General features: G+C 43.8%; 1 long non-coding RNA gene across 7 annotated transcripts in view; it reads left to right on the top strand.

Moving 5' to 3' along the window:
• The first annotated feature begins 2,336 nt into the window (after positions 1-2,336).
• The window catches only part of LOC132502331 (uncharacterized), a 68,410-nt gene continuing 55,706 nt past the window's right edge, over positions 2,337-15,040 (top strand). For 6 of the 7 annotated variants that reach the window (XR_009534473.1, XR_009534471.1, XR_009534475.1 and 3 more), the window contains exons 1-2: positions 2,337-2,527; positions 3,675-3,771. This is a non-coding gene — a long non-coding RNA (uncharacterized LOC132502331). The remainder of the gene's footprint in view (positions 2,528-3,674; positions 3,772-15,040) is intronic. The other variant, XR_009534472.1, reaches the window with a different exon arrangement.

Here is a 15,040-nt window from a genome sequence, read left to right on the forward strand (position 1 = left end):
GAGGATTGTTGGCCCTTTCTGGATTTGTATATAGCCTAGGATTTTCCATTTAATTAATATGAGGAATGCTATGGTGAATTAAATTGGGTCATTTGTGAAAGAATGTTGATTATAAACATATTCTTAGGAAGAGGACTTGAACCAGTGCAGATAAAGGTTTCAGTTTTACATAATTACCGGGCTCTGCCACCTTAACACACATGGCTCTACAGTAGGGTATGTATAAATTAATTGAATGTAGAGTATATCATCATTTAGTTTCCAGACATTTTGTAAAGTAAGCCGTAATGCTCTTGTCCTTTCCTACTGGCAGAAATCTGCAATAGACAGAAAGCAACCAGGATGACTCCAGTCTGAACTCAGACCACGTGAGACTTTAATCGTTGAACAATTAAAAGCAGTTATACCATTGAAATGTCGTGATCCAGCATCAAGGTCATAAACCATATTGCCGCTATGAACTCCAGAATACAATTACACTGTTATCCCTAGTAAAACTTGTTCTGTTGATCAGTGTTTTAGAACAGGTGATAAAGCATTTTGACTAGTTGGTCTAAATTTTGATCACTCAGAGGTGGTTGATTCTCCAAAAAATAAATGACACACGGGCCCAAGGCGCACCAGCTTCAGTAGTTGTGGCACACAGGCTCAGAAGTTGTAGCCCACTGGCTTAGTTGCTCTGTGGCAACTGGGATCTTCCCAGACCAGGGATCGAACCCGTGTCCCCTGCATTGGCAGGCGAATTCTTAACCACTTCATCACCAGGGAAGTCCCAGAATCGCAGTCTCCCTTTTAGTATACCTTAAGCCCAAAGAATCCATGGAGAATTGTTACAGAAAATAAGACAATAAAATATTGTAAGGACTGTGACAGAAGCATATAGTACACAGTTCATATAGACACAGCCCAAGCAGTTACAAAGTATATTAAAAGGGAGGCTGCAATTTTATTTTATTATTTTTGTTATTTTTAACATCTTTATTGGAGTATAATTCCTTTACAATGATGTGTTATTTTCTGCTTTATAACAAAGTGAGTCAGTTATACATAAGCATATGTTCCCATATTTCTTCCCTCTTGCATCTCCCTCCCTCCCACCCTCCCTATCCCACCCCTCTAGGTGGTCACAAAGCACTGAGCTGGTCTCCCTGTGCTATGCGGCTGAGGGAGGCTGCAATGTTAAAAGAATAAGATAAATTATACCCACAAACTCCCAATCTTTCCTGAAACGTTGCAATCTGGAACCCTATTGTAGGAAGCAGAAGATTCCAGGAGACATTGTACAAATGAAGGACTCTAAACCCTGTGGTTGGATAAGGAATTCTGGAAGGAAGGTATCCTCACCCGAGGAGAGCAGGTTCCTATACTTGTCTAACATCACATACCTGGACAGTTCCCACTGATCTTGGTCCAGGCATTGCCTGTCCTCTTGAGAGAAAACTATGGCCATATCCTGGAATGTCAGCAGTCCCTGAAATTAAAAGTACACATACCGTGTGGCCACGGGAAGAGTTCATAATGTGACCCAAGAAGAAAAGAGCAAGTTTAGAGAACTGGTTTTAATTTAGAAGAGTGTCTTCAATTACCCACTAATGTATATATATATATATATATATATATATATATATATATATATATATATATATATATTTTTTTTTTTTTACAAAGTAAGTTTCTCTATCTTATTTCTAACTACAAGAAAAGAGTGTGGCATGTGATCCACAAAACCAGTATAGAGACTATACTTATCTGGAAAAGAAATGATAAAATGATGGTTTCAACACAGGCATATGCATTTTTGAGTGTTTTATTTATATCAAATTGGATAAAATGTGTGTATTTCTCAGACAGAAAAGACGTGTCGAGGTAGAAATGTACCTTTCAACTATTCATGGGTACACAAGTACACTGGGGAGATTGTAAAAGTTCAGATTGTGATTCAGTAGGTCCGGTGGGCCTGAGTTCTATTTTTTTAACAAGCTCACTTTTAACTAGTGATGCCACAGTCTGATTCATTATCGACAATTGTGAATAGCAGAGACATAATTAGAAAGGTAAAAATTCATATTTAATTTTGAGCTTAAAGTGTTTTATGGATTTTACACCTTTAATAGGATAGTAAGCACAGCAGCAACAATCATTTGTGAATATTTACTATAGACCGTGTATCTTTCTAACTTTGTAGTGTAGGACTCCAGGAAAAATGCCTGGGCTGCGGTCACAGTGGGCGGGGCCCTCAGGCCGGGCCGCCCCTCCAGGACCTCCGACGGGGCCCTGCGCTCCTGGCGGCTCCCTCCCCCGGCGCCTCCGTCCCTCCCAGAAGGCCTCGGGGCAGAGCGGTCCCACCCACTGCGCCCAGAACGGAGCCCGCGTTTCCGCAGAGCTGGAGCTCCCGGCTCGGGGTCTCTTCCCTCCGCCTTCACGGAACTGCCCCGGAGCCCGCGGCGAGGGCGGCCTCACTGACGCTGCCGGCTCTGGAGGGGCCCCGGAGGCCGAAGCCGCGACAGTCGTGCGGACGGCGGGCCGGGTAAGTGGGCGCCGACCCTCCGCCTGGTACGGTGCCCTGGCGGCAGGGCAAGACCAGCTTCTGAGGGGCAGGGGTTCGCTGCCACCCGCCGCTGCTGTGCAGAAAGGGCGGCCCCCAGCGTCTGGTCCCGGGAACTTCGGTCCCTCCTCTCGCCCCTGCCCTCGGCCTGGCTCGCGGGGCCTGGGGGGCGTGGGGAGGGGGTCGGCCTGAGTGTCCTGAGGGGAAACGGGGCAAGGGAGGCGCAGGGCCCGGCTGCAGCGTCAGCGCGCCTCCCCGCGACTGCGGGGAAGGCAGCTAAAAACTCCTCCCGAGGCTCGCAGGCCCCTTATTCAGCGGAGTCCCTCTGCCCTCCTTCCTCCCTGAGCTAAAGGACCGGGGGGAGGGGACAGGGCAGGGCTCTGGCGCAGGTAATGGGGACCATCAGCAGGTGATTGTTAACTAAGGAAAACCGGCTTTCCCAACGTGAGGAATGCAGCGCTTTTCTTTGTTTGAGGAGATGCCAGAGGCTGGGCTCCCTGAATTCCTTCCTTTCATATGCACCTCAGCGCTCTGGGGCCTGCATTCTGTATTTGCATATCCTGAGATCCTCAGGGCTCGCGGCTCACACTGGAGGGCTGCAAGGGCTGATGACTGTGATATCCTTTGTTTACTGAGATGGCAAGAAATATTCCATTTCTCACAGGCTTGAGGGGCACAGAGTGAAAAGGGTAGGAGAATCTCACTCGGCATGTACTTTGGTTTACATGTAGATAATATGTACACTTAACTGTGCTACTAGAGGTTCTCAAGTGCGATCAATTGTACTACTGCCCTCTATGGATTCATTTCATGAATATCATAAGATACATGCCTATAGAATTGACTTAATCCATTTAAATAGGATAATGGTTTTTAAAGGAAACATAATAGAAATATGACAACAAATCCCTTACCACTAAAGGCTGGGTCTGGAGCAACCTAAATAAATGTTCCATTGTTAAAATATTGAAAGATGTATTCAATAGAAATATCAACAAAAATGACAAATGATGAGGGCAGCAGAATGTTGAAATGTTCTATCTTTATCCTTAAAGTGGCAGAACATCATGTATTAGTAGGCGCTGAGGGCAGAAGATGCCTGATTTATACCTTTGTCATATTTGTACAGTTGTTTCAACAAGTAACTTAAAGACCAAATGGAAAAAAAGGAGGTTTGTGCCTGAGATCATGTTGATGTGAAACCAGGGATGGCCACCTTGTCCCAGGTGAGTTAAGTTTACCTGGCAGGTAGACCACAGAGCTCCTGAGAAGCAAGGGTTGGAATTTTTCTGCTGGGTGCCCCTTAGGTTCTGTGACTTGACTGATTGTGAGTCATGTTTCGGGAAAGACCTGATCACAGGAAAAGGGTGGGGAAGAGTGATTTGGGGAGCAGCTAACAACATGCATCACGGCTCATGGCTTGAATGAATTTTAAAGAAACAGGAAAACAAATGCTTCTTATGGAATCAGAGAATGTCCAGCCGGACAATCCCAGAAAATGAGGAACACCCATCCCATTTTCCAGATGAGAAAACAGAGGCCCAGCAAGGTGAAATCCCTCACCCAAGTTGCACCCGTCTCTCCTCCCCACTACATGGTTCATGAAAGCACGACTTTTCCTGTCGTGATCACTGCTGAACCCCAAAAAGGACCAGGCATCTAGCCGCTGCTCCAAAAATTTTGGTTGACTGTAGGAACAATGCTATTTTTTTCTTTCTCACTCTTATTCAGGATTGTGCCAAGAACTCCCCAGGCTGCAATGTAATTCGATAAATGTAAATATTAATTGAGTTTTGTTGTGATGAGGACTTAGGCTTTGGAGGTAACAGACTTGGTTCAGATCTTGGTTCTGCCACTCAATAGCTGTTTGGCTTTGGGAACATTACTAAACCTCTCTGAGCTTATTTCCTCCTTTGTAAAGTGGGGATAAATGTATCTGAGCCAGCAGAGCACCTGCATGAGAGATGTGCACTAAATATTGGTCTTTCTCACTCTCCCACGCCATCTCTGTGCTTCCCAGAGAAGATGTATAGAAGGATATAGTACTTTTTAAAATTAATTAATTAATTAATTAATTTTTGGCTGTGTTGGGTCTTCGTTGCTGTGCGCGGGCTTTCTCCAGTTGCGGCGAGCGGGGGCTACTCTTTGTTGTGGTGCGCGGGCTTCTCATTGCAGTGGCTTCTCTTGCTGCGCTTGTTGTGGAACACCGGCTCTAGGCCCACGGGCTTCAGTAGTTGTGGCCTGCAGGTTCACTAGTTGTGGCGCATGGGCATAACTGCTCCGCAGCATGTGAGATCTTCCCTGACCAGGGCTCGAACCCATGTCCCCTGCGTTGGCAGGCATATTCTTAACCACTGCGCCACCAGGGAAGTCCAATATAGTACTTTATAAAGAGGGGTTTTAGTTGATTTCAGATAGTGTACATGTTTCTTGTAGAAAAGATTTTTCCACTATAGAAACATTAACATGCAATACCACTACAAATGCAGTATTCTATGGGTTAGATATTATCAGTAAATTTTATAAGTAATTGGGCAAAGGCCAAAGCACTAGGTACTGGGGAGTAAGAAGTCTCAAGTCTGGGGTGCCCCCCCACCCCAATTTCAAGAGCAGGGTGTGTTTTTCAAATCCATATTTCATCTGGTCTTTGTTTCTCATCCATCCTCTGTGTCTGCCTTTCACAAAAGGCTCAGATCCTCCACTTTCACACCCACCTGGCTGGCTGTGCTCCAGCTCCCGTCCTGGAACCTCTGCACGCATGGGTGTGTCTGCTCTCCCTGGGCCTCACCAGCTTTGCCAGGGAGCTGCTGTATCGTGCACTCCTAGCTGTACCCCAGAGTGCCTAGACCCTTCTGGTACATGAAGTACACCCTCATCACCATGAGTGCACGCCCATCCCCTTACCTTATATCCTGCCTCTAAGCCAGGCTTGGGGGTGACTAGTGTGCATTCAGCTATGTGAGGTGCTGGGATCAAAGTGAAGTTCCCAACTTTTGAAGTTGCAGGCTTGAGGGGCACACAGTGATGTAAAGTCGGGTCACCTGACCTAAAGCGGGGGCTGATTGCTTTAAAGCCAGGGCAGCTGGCTTAAACCCTGTGTCCCTCCGCTGCAGGACGAGACCAACTTTGGCGCTGCTCGGGTTTGCTCCAAGCCAGCACTGCTGTGCAGGAAGAGCTTCCAGTAGCGCCTTAGTGCGGGGGGACTTGGTCCGTTGTCTTGCCGCTGCCCTCAGAGCGGGACCACCTGCTCTTCTGGAGGAGAATCAGGGAGGGGGAAGTGCAGAGTCCCGGCTGGAGTTGCGGCACCCCTTGTCTGATGGCAGGGAAGGGGGGACGGGGCTGTGTGGTGTCCTGGGGCTGGACTCACCAGGTCGACTCAGCCTCTCAGCCTCCTAACCTCACCCCACACACCCCACAAGAGTCTCCGATAATATGTAATTGTGCCTTAGGTTCTCGGTCTTCAAACTCATACCCAGGCTCCCAGGTCCCTTGATTTAGCCAATTCCTCTGTGCTCTTTCTTCTATTAGATACAGTCCCAGAGGGAGGGGCTGGGGGATGGGACTGGAGGGACCCCGGCAGCACTGGCCTAGGCTGACTAAAGAGATCCAGGGCCTGCGCTATGACACATGTGCGAGGACCCTTAAGGCGCAATCGAGGGGGCCAGTTAGAGGCAGTCCTTGTTGCCTCAAGTGAGTATGGATCACCGTCGGGTGGGGAGCATGCTGACCCCTGAGAAGTACTGTTAGAAGGATGTGTTCCTCCCTCGGGTTCAAGGACATGGGTGGGCTTCAGGGCTCCATTTCCCCTCCAGACCTCCAGGGCTGACTGCACCCCAGCGGCCTTGCAGACCTGGCTTCCTGTCCCAGAACTTGCCAGGCTCCAGGAAGAATCCAGACTGCAGAGATGGTGCTTGAGCGCTCCAGCTCAAGAAGTGCTGTCCCTGGGGACCCAACAGTGGAGGGAGGAAGGGTGAAGGGAGTAGGGGGGTGGGGTTGGGAGGGGTGGCTGCCCTGGGAGACGTTGAGATAGAAATATCGCCCCCCACACCCCCTGCCCCCTGCAACTGACTGACCCACTGATGCCATAGGATCTCAGGCCCTTTTAGTCAGGGATGCCTCGGTTTCTTTACTCCTGCGTTCAAAGCTATGCAAAACCAACTCTTCATCCTCTTGCTGCCTGGCCAGGACTTGTAAAGCACTGTTCTTTTGGAGCACTCGTTCCCTAAACTGCAGTTTGGAGCTGTCCCAAAGGTGTTTAAAGGTGTTCTCCTTAAACTGAGACTAAATCCTACTCTTTTGGAAAAACGCCCTGCACTTCCGAGGAGATCATGTTTTCTGCCCATTCCTTCCTTCTACTTCCCTCTTAAGCCCTGTGCTCAAAGGGCTTGGTGACTTATTTTTTGCTTGATGTCAAAAAGAAACCTTCCCCATGCACCGCAAAAATCTTTCCTGGAGCATAGGTGTTTCAAAACCATGACCGTGTTTTGCAGTCAGTATACACTGGGTAGACTGCCTAGCAGTCCCTCCAAGAGCCAGAGGTGAGCGTAATCAACTTATCTGATTGGATGCCCTTCAAGTTTAGGAAGGTCCCATTCTTATGCCCCAGCAGATAAGACAGGGCCCTGGATGGCTGTGGCTGTGATTAGATAACTTCTGATGATTTTATTTCCCTTACTGAGCTGCTGCTTCTAGGTTAAATTCATTTTATTACCTGTCCTTTTTTTTTTTTTTTTTTTTTTTGCGGTACGCGCGGGCTGCTCACTGTTGTGGTTTCTCCCGTCGTGGAGCACAGGCTCTGGACGCACAGGCTCAGCGGCCAAGGCTCATGGGCCTAGCCGCTCCACGGCATGTGGGATCCTCCCGTACTGGGACATGAACCTGTGTCCCCTGCATTGCAGGCGGACTCTCAACCACTGCGCCACCAGAGCAACCCTACCTGTACATTTTTAAAGAAAGACTGAAAAAGTCACTGTAATAGGTCAGGAGTCTGAGCTCAGGGTTAATCAAAGGTACTCACAGGGAGGAAGGTGGATAAACATAGGTGCGTAAAATAGGAGGGTTGGCAAGTACAGCCAGGACAACAGGGCTCACCTTGCGCACTAATAAAGGCCAGAAACTCCTCATTTATCTCTGGTGGGAAGTTCTGATGGTTTCTCAGGATCAAACTCAAATCATATTCAAACTAGGGGGCTTCCCAGAAGACGCTGAAGCACCGGCAGAGCCCACCTGTGCTCCCACCTTGGCACTCCAGGATCAGAGTTGGGTTTGGAGATGGGGTTGCTGTAACCCCAAGGAGGTGAGCAGAGAGGAGGAGTTGATTACCCGTCTCCTCTGACTCTCTGGCCCAAATTGCCTGGCTTCACGGTGGGGGTGCAGAGTTTTGCTTTGAGCAACTTATGGGGCACTTCCAGACTGGTGGGGTTGCCCAGTGGCCCGACAGTCTGACAGGCTGGCTGCGGTGTGACCGCCCTTTGTTTCTTCAGAATCTGTTCATCAGGAGGTGCATGGTTGCGGAAGCCCATTCACCGCCCCCCCCCCCCCGAGGGTGATGGCACCTTCCCTGGCTGTACCCTATGATCACCAGGTACTTGAAATGAATGCAAGGTTTTTGACTTCAAGGAAGAGCTCACATAACCCCTTCTGCCTCATAATGTGTGGGATTTACTATAATGGAAGGACATTATAAAGAACAGGTAGAAAACTCACCTGTTGGTCTCCATGTAGGAGTTTATTTTGCATGAATCTCTCCTACATGAGTAGATAGCAGAGGTTTATTTTTGTTCCCGTGTGTGTAGTTGTGGCAGAGGACATAGGTATGGTGGTTTGAAGCCCTCAAAGAAATATTCTCAGAATTCTCAAGACTTCTCTTGATTGGAACCGAAAGAGACCTGGGAAAGGAGGAAAAGCAAAGGAGGAGGGAGAACGAATGGCTGTTTCTCAGTAAATTCACCTTCCTCGTTGATTTTTCTGTCTTCTCATTTCTTTTAACTTCTATGTATGTCTAATGGAATGATGTAGAAAGGCTGATTTTTATGCTTTAAAAGATTTTACATCACAAAGAAACTAGAAGTGGCTAACAGAACTTATTCACATCAATGTTACATAGAGACTTTGATATTAAATTCGTATACTAAAATGGGTTAATCCAAATTTTCTTTTTCTTTTTGAGTGAATATTTGTAACATATTTTTGTAGATAATAATTTATCCTAGATATACAAGATTGTGAGAATGGGTACCATTTTTCACCACTTAAATGATTTCTTTTAAATGAATAGATCGTACACTTTAAAGGCCAATGTTGTCTTACATGTTGTTTTTTAATTCCTTGATTTCCAAAACTTGTGTTTATTTAATTGATTTCTATCTAATAATCTGTCTCTCCTTTATTGTTTCTTACTTTATATTTTATTGATCTATAGTTAATTTACATTATTATATTAGTTTCAGAGGTACAACATGGTGACTCATAAATGTTTAGGTTCTTCTCCATTTATACTTATTATAAAAGAGTGGCTCTATTCCCCATGCTATACAGAACGTCACTGTAGATTATTGATTTTATACATAGTGGATTCTTCCTCAGAATCTCCTACCACTATTTTGCTCCTCCACCCTGTCTCTCCCTGCTGGTAACCACTAGTCTGTTCTTTAATCTGTGAGTCTGTTTCATTGTTGTTGTTGTTGTAATCAATGTTTTAGATGCCACGTGTAAGTGATAACCTACCAGGCTTGTTTTCTCTGCGGCTTATTTTACTAAGCATAATACCCTCCAAGTCCATCCATGTTCTTGCAAATAGCAAAATTTCATTTTTTGCTGAAGTCATCATAAATATCATTTTTTATCCCCTAACCTATTGATGAACACTTAGTTTGACTCTATATCTTGGCTATGGCAAATAACGCTGTTATGAACATTGGTGTGCAGTTATTATTTTTTTTTAAATAGTGTTTTTGTTTTCTTCTGATATACCCAAGAGGGAAATTGCTGGATATTATGGTAGTTCTATTTTTAGTTTTTTGTGGAACCTCCATTCTTCTTTCCACAGTAGCTGCACTACTTCACATTCACATCAGGAGTTTACAAGAGTTTCCCTTTCTCCACATCCTCACTAACCTTTGTTATTTGTGACCTTTTTGATGACAGCCATTCTGACAAGACTGAGGTGATATATCTCATAGTTTTGATTTGCATTTTATTGCCGATTAGCTATGTTTAGCATCTTTGTGCATTCTGGCTGTCTATCTGTATTTTTTCCTTGGAAAAATGTCTATTTAGGTCTTCTCATTTTTTAAAAAAATATTTTGGGTGCAGTTCTGATGTTGAGTTGTATGTGCTGTTTCTGTAGTTTAGATATGAACCCTTGCTTGGTCATCTTTTTGGTGTTAACCTCTTATCATGTGCAAATATTGTCTCTCCTTCAGCAGGTTGTCTTTTCATTTTGTCTTTGGTTTCCTTTGCTGTGCAAAATCTTTTAAGTTTAGTGAAGTCCCATTTGTTTATTTTGGCTTTTGTTTCATTTGCCTTAGTAGACTGAACGCAAAACTGTTGCTATCATTTATGTTGAAGAATGTTCTGTTTTTTCCTCTCGGGGTTTTGTGGTCCTACATTTAGGTCTTTATTCAGTTTTGCGTTAATTTTATATACGGTGTGCTAAAATACTCTAATTTTATTCTTTTCCATGTAGCTGACCAGTTTTCCTAGTACCACTTATTGAAGAGACAGTCCTTTCTCCATATTGCCTGCTTTGTCATAAATCAATTAAATATACGCGTGTGGGCTTATTTCTGGGATCTCTATTCTATTCCAGTGATCTTTGTGTCTGTTTTTGCTCTGGCCCGATGCTCTTTGATTACTGTCGCTTTGCAGTATAATCTGAAGTAAAGGTGCCTGATGCCTCCAGCTCTGTTCTTTCTCAAGATTGTTTGGCTATTTGGGGTCTTTGTGTTTCTATACAAATTTTAAAATTACTTTTTCAAGTTCTATGAAAATGCTTTGGTATTCTGATAGGGATTGCATTAAATCTGTAGATTGTCTTTGGCAGTATGGTTATTTTAACAGTATTAATTCTTCCAGTCCATGCACCTGCTATATTTTCTCATCTTTTTCTGTTGCCTTCAACTTCTTTCACCAATGGCTGATACATTTCTGAGTACATGTCTTTTACCTGCTTAGGTGTGTTTGTTCTTAGGTATCTTATTATTTTTAGTGTGATTGCATATGGTATTGTTTTCTTAATTTTTTTCTTTCTGACAGCTTTGAGTTTTGTTTTTTTCTTCTTTTTCTAATTCCTTCAGGTGTAATGTTAGGTTGTTTATTTGATATTTTTCTTGTTTCCTAAGAATAAGCTTGTATCACTATAACTTCCCCCTGTCAACTGCGTTGGCTGTGTCCCATAGATTTTGGATCACTGTGTGTTCATTTTCATTTCTCTTGGGTATTTTTAGAATCCCTCTTTAATTTCTTCACTGTTCCTTTCTTCCCCTTTTATTCATCTGTGATGTGAGGACTATCTTTAATATTATGTTTGTATTTCTTTCAGTTGTGTGTGTGTGTGTGTGTGTGTGTGTGTGTGTGTGTGATTATTTAAGTTGCTGAGCTCTTAATTTTACATGGACACTAACAACCCTGCATTGTTACCCTGCTCCCCCACAGTTACTGAATTTGACCTTATATTTTACATCTACTTGTTTTGTGTGTCCCTTAACTTCTTATTGTGAATATAGATGATTTTATTACTGTTTTCTTTCATCCTTCCTATTAGCTGTGTACATGGTTGATTTACTGCCTTTGTTGAATATTTGCCTTATCCAATGAGGTTTTTCCGTTAGTAAGTTTCCTTTTCTAATTTTTATGTTTCAGTCATGGCCTTTTCTTTTTCACTGAGAAAAGCCCCTTTAAGATTTCTCATAAAGCTGGTTTGGCGATACTGTGCTCTTTTAGTTTTGCTTCTCTGTAAAACTTTAGATCTCACCATCAAATCTGAAGGAGAGCCTTGCTGGGTAGAGTATTTTTGGTTATAAGCTTTTCCCTTTCATGACTTTAAATATACCATGCCACTCCCTTCTGGCATGCAGAGGTTATCCTGAAAAGTCAGCTGATAACTTAATGCAAGTTCGCACGTTTGTAACTTGTTGCTTTTCCTTTGCTCCTTTTAATAGTGTCTTTTTATCTTTATTTTTTTGCCATTTTAATTACAATGAGTCTTGGTGTGGTCCTGTTTGGGTTGATCCTGTTTTGGCCTTACTGTGTTTACTGGACTTGGATGTCTGTTTTCTTTCCCAGGTTATGGAAGTTTTCAGCTCTTATGTCTTCAGGTATGCTCTACACTGCTTTCTCTTTCCTTTTTGCTTCTGGGACCAGTATAATGCAAATATTAGTACACTTGATGTTTCACATGTCTGTTCAACTTTCTTCATTTCATTTTAATCTATTGTTTTACAGTTCATCTTCAGTGATTGCCAGTACTCTGTCCTTCAGTTTTCTGATTCATTCCTCTGTGTCAATTAGTCTACAGTAGTTTCCTTTTAGAGTATTTTTCATTTCAGTTATTGTATTCCTCATCTCTGTTTTGTTGTTCTTTAGTGCTCTCTTTTTTAAAAAATTCTACCTTCTTGCTCTGGTCGTCCACTCTTCTCCTGAGTTCTTTGGTCATCTCTGTAGTCATTACCTTGAACTACTTTTTGAGGAGGTTGGCTACCTCCACTTCACGTAGATCTTCTCCTGAGTTCTTTGATCATCTTTGTAGTCATTACCTTGAACTACTTTTTGAGGAGGTTGGCTACCTCCACTTCACGTAGATCCTCTTCTGAGTTCTTTGATCATCTTTGTAGTCGTTACCTTGAACTACTTGTTGAGGAGGTTGGCTACCTCCACTTCACGTAGATCCTCTTCTGAGTTCTTTGGTCATCTCTGTAGTCATTACCTTGAACTACTTTTTGAGGAGATTGGCTACCTCCACTTCACGTAGATCTTCTCCTGAGTTCTTTGATCATCTTTGTAGTCATTACCTTGAACTATTTTTTGAGGAGGTTGGCTACCTCCACTTCACGTAGATCCTCTTCTGAGTTCTTTGATCATCTTTGTAGTCATTACCTTGAACTACTTTTTGAGGAGGTTGGCTACCTCCACTTCACGTAGATCCTCTTCTGAGTTCTTTGGTCATCTTTGTAGTCATTACCTTGAACTACTTTTTGAGGAGGTTGGCTACCTCCACTTCACGTAGATCCTCTTCTGAGTTCTTTGATCATCTCTGTAGTCATTACCTTGAACTACTTTTTGAGGAGGTTGGCTACCTCCACTTCACGTAGATCCTCTTCTGAGTTCTTTGATCATCTTTGTAGTCGTTACCTTGAACTACTTGTTGAGGAGGTTGGCTACCTCCACTTCACGTAGATCCTCTTCTGAGTTCTTTGGTCATCTTTGTAGTCATTACCTTGAACTACTTGTTGAGGAGATTGGCTACCTCCACTTAACGTAGATCTTCTCCTGAGTTCTTTGGTCATCTCTGTAGTCATTACCTTGAACTACTTGTTGAGGAGGTTGGCTACCTCCACTTCACGTAGACCCTCTTCTGAGTTCTTTGGTCATCTTTGTAGTCATTACCTTGAACTACTTTTTGAGGAGGTTGGCTACCTCCACCTCACGTAGATCCTCTTCTGAGTTCTTTGGTCATCTCTGTAGTCATTACCTTGAACTACTTGTTGAGGAGGTTGGCTACCTCCACTTCACGTAGATCTTCTCCTGAGTTCTTTGATCATCTCTGTAGTCATTACCTTGAACTACTTGTTGAGGAGGTTGGCTACCTCCACTTCACGTAGATCCTCTTCTGAGTTCTTTGGTCATCTTTGTAGTCATTACCTTGAAGTATTTTTTGAGGAGGTTGGCTACCTCCACTTCACGTAGATCCTCTCCTGAGTTCTTTGATCATCTTTGTAGTCATTACCTTGAACTACTTTTTGAGGAGGTTGGCTACCTCCACTTCACGTAGATCTTCTCCTGAGTTCTTTGGTCATCTTTGTAGTCATTACCTTGAACTACTTTTTGAGGAGGTTGGCTACCTCCACTTCACGTAGATCCTCTTCTGAGTTCTTTGATCATCTTTGTAGTCATTACCTTGAACTACTCTTTGAGGAGGTTGGCTACCTCCACTTCACGTAGATCCTCTTCTGAGTTCTTTGGTCATCTCTGTAGTCATTACCTTGAACTACTTGTTGAGGAGGTTGGCTACCTCCCCTTCACGTAGATCCTCTTCTGAGTTCTTTGATCATCTCTGTAGTCATTACCTTGAACTACTTTTTGAGGAGGTTGGCTACCTCCACTTCACGTAGATCTTCTCCTGAGTTCTTTGGTCATCTTTGTAGTCATTACCTTGAACTACTTTTTGAGGAGGTTGGCTACCTCCACTTCACGTAGATCCTCTTCTGAGTTCTTTGATCATCTTTGTAGTCATTACCTTGAACTACTCTTTGAGGAGGTTGGCTACCTCCACTTCACGTAGATCCTCTTCTGAGTTCTTTGGTCATCTCTGTAGTCATTACCTTGAACTACTTGTTGAGGAGGTTGGCTACCTCCCCTTCACGTAGATCCTCTTCTGAGTTCTTTGATCATCTCTGTAGTCATTACCTTGAACTACTTTTTGAGGAGGTTGGCTACCTCCACTTCACGTAGATCTTCTCCTGAGTTCTTTGGTCATCTTTGTAGTCATTACCTTGAACTACTTTTTGAGGAGGTTGGCTACCTCCACTTCACGTAGATCCTCTTCTGAGTTCTTTGATCATCTTTGTAGTCATTACCTTGAACTACTCTTTGAGGAGGTTGGCTACCTCCACCTCACGTAGATCCTCTTCTGAGTTCTTTGGTCATCTCTGTAGTCATTACCTTGAACTACTTTTTGAGGAGGTTGGCTACCTCCACTTCACGTAGATCCTCTTCTGAGTTCTTTGGTCATCTTTCTAGTCATTACCTTGAACTACTTTTTGAGGAGATTGGCTACCTCCACTTCACGTAGATCTTCTCCTGAGTTCTTTGGTCATCTCTGTAGTCATTACCTTGAACTACTTTTTGAGGAGGTTGGCTACCTCCACTTCACGTAGATCCTCTTCTGAGTTCTTTGGTCATCTTTGTAGTCATTACCTTGAAGTATTTTTTGAGGAGGTTGGCTACCTCCACTTCACGTAGATCCTCTTCTGAGTTCTTTGATCATCTTTGTAGTCATTACCTTGAACTACTTGTTGAGGAGGTTGGCTACCTCCCCTTCACGTAGATCCCCTTCTGAGTTCTTTGATCATCTTTGTAGTCATTACCTTGAACTCTCTGTTGAGGAGGTTGGCTACCTCCACTTCACGTAGATCCCCTTCTGAGTTCTTTGATCATCTTTGTAGTCATTACCTTGAACTACTTGTTGAGGAGGTTGGCTACCTCCACTTCACGTAGATCCTCTCCTGAGTTCTTACCTTGTTCCTTCATTTGGATCGTGTTTCAGTGTCACCTCAT

This window comes from Mesoplodon densirostris, chromosome 15, assembly GCF_025265405.1.
Source record: "Mesoplodon densirostris isolate mMesDen1 chromosome 15, mMesDen1 primary haplotype, whole genome shotgun sequence".
Taxonomy (NCBI): Eukaryota; Metazoa; Chordata; class Mammalia; order Artiodactyla; family Ziphiidae; genus Mesoplodon; species Mesoplodon densirostris.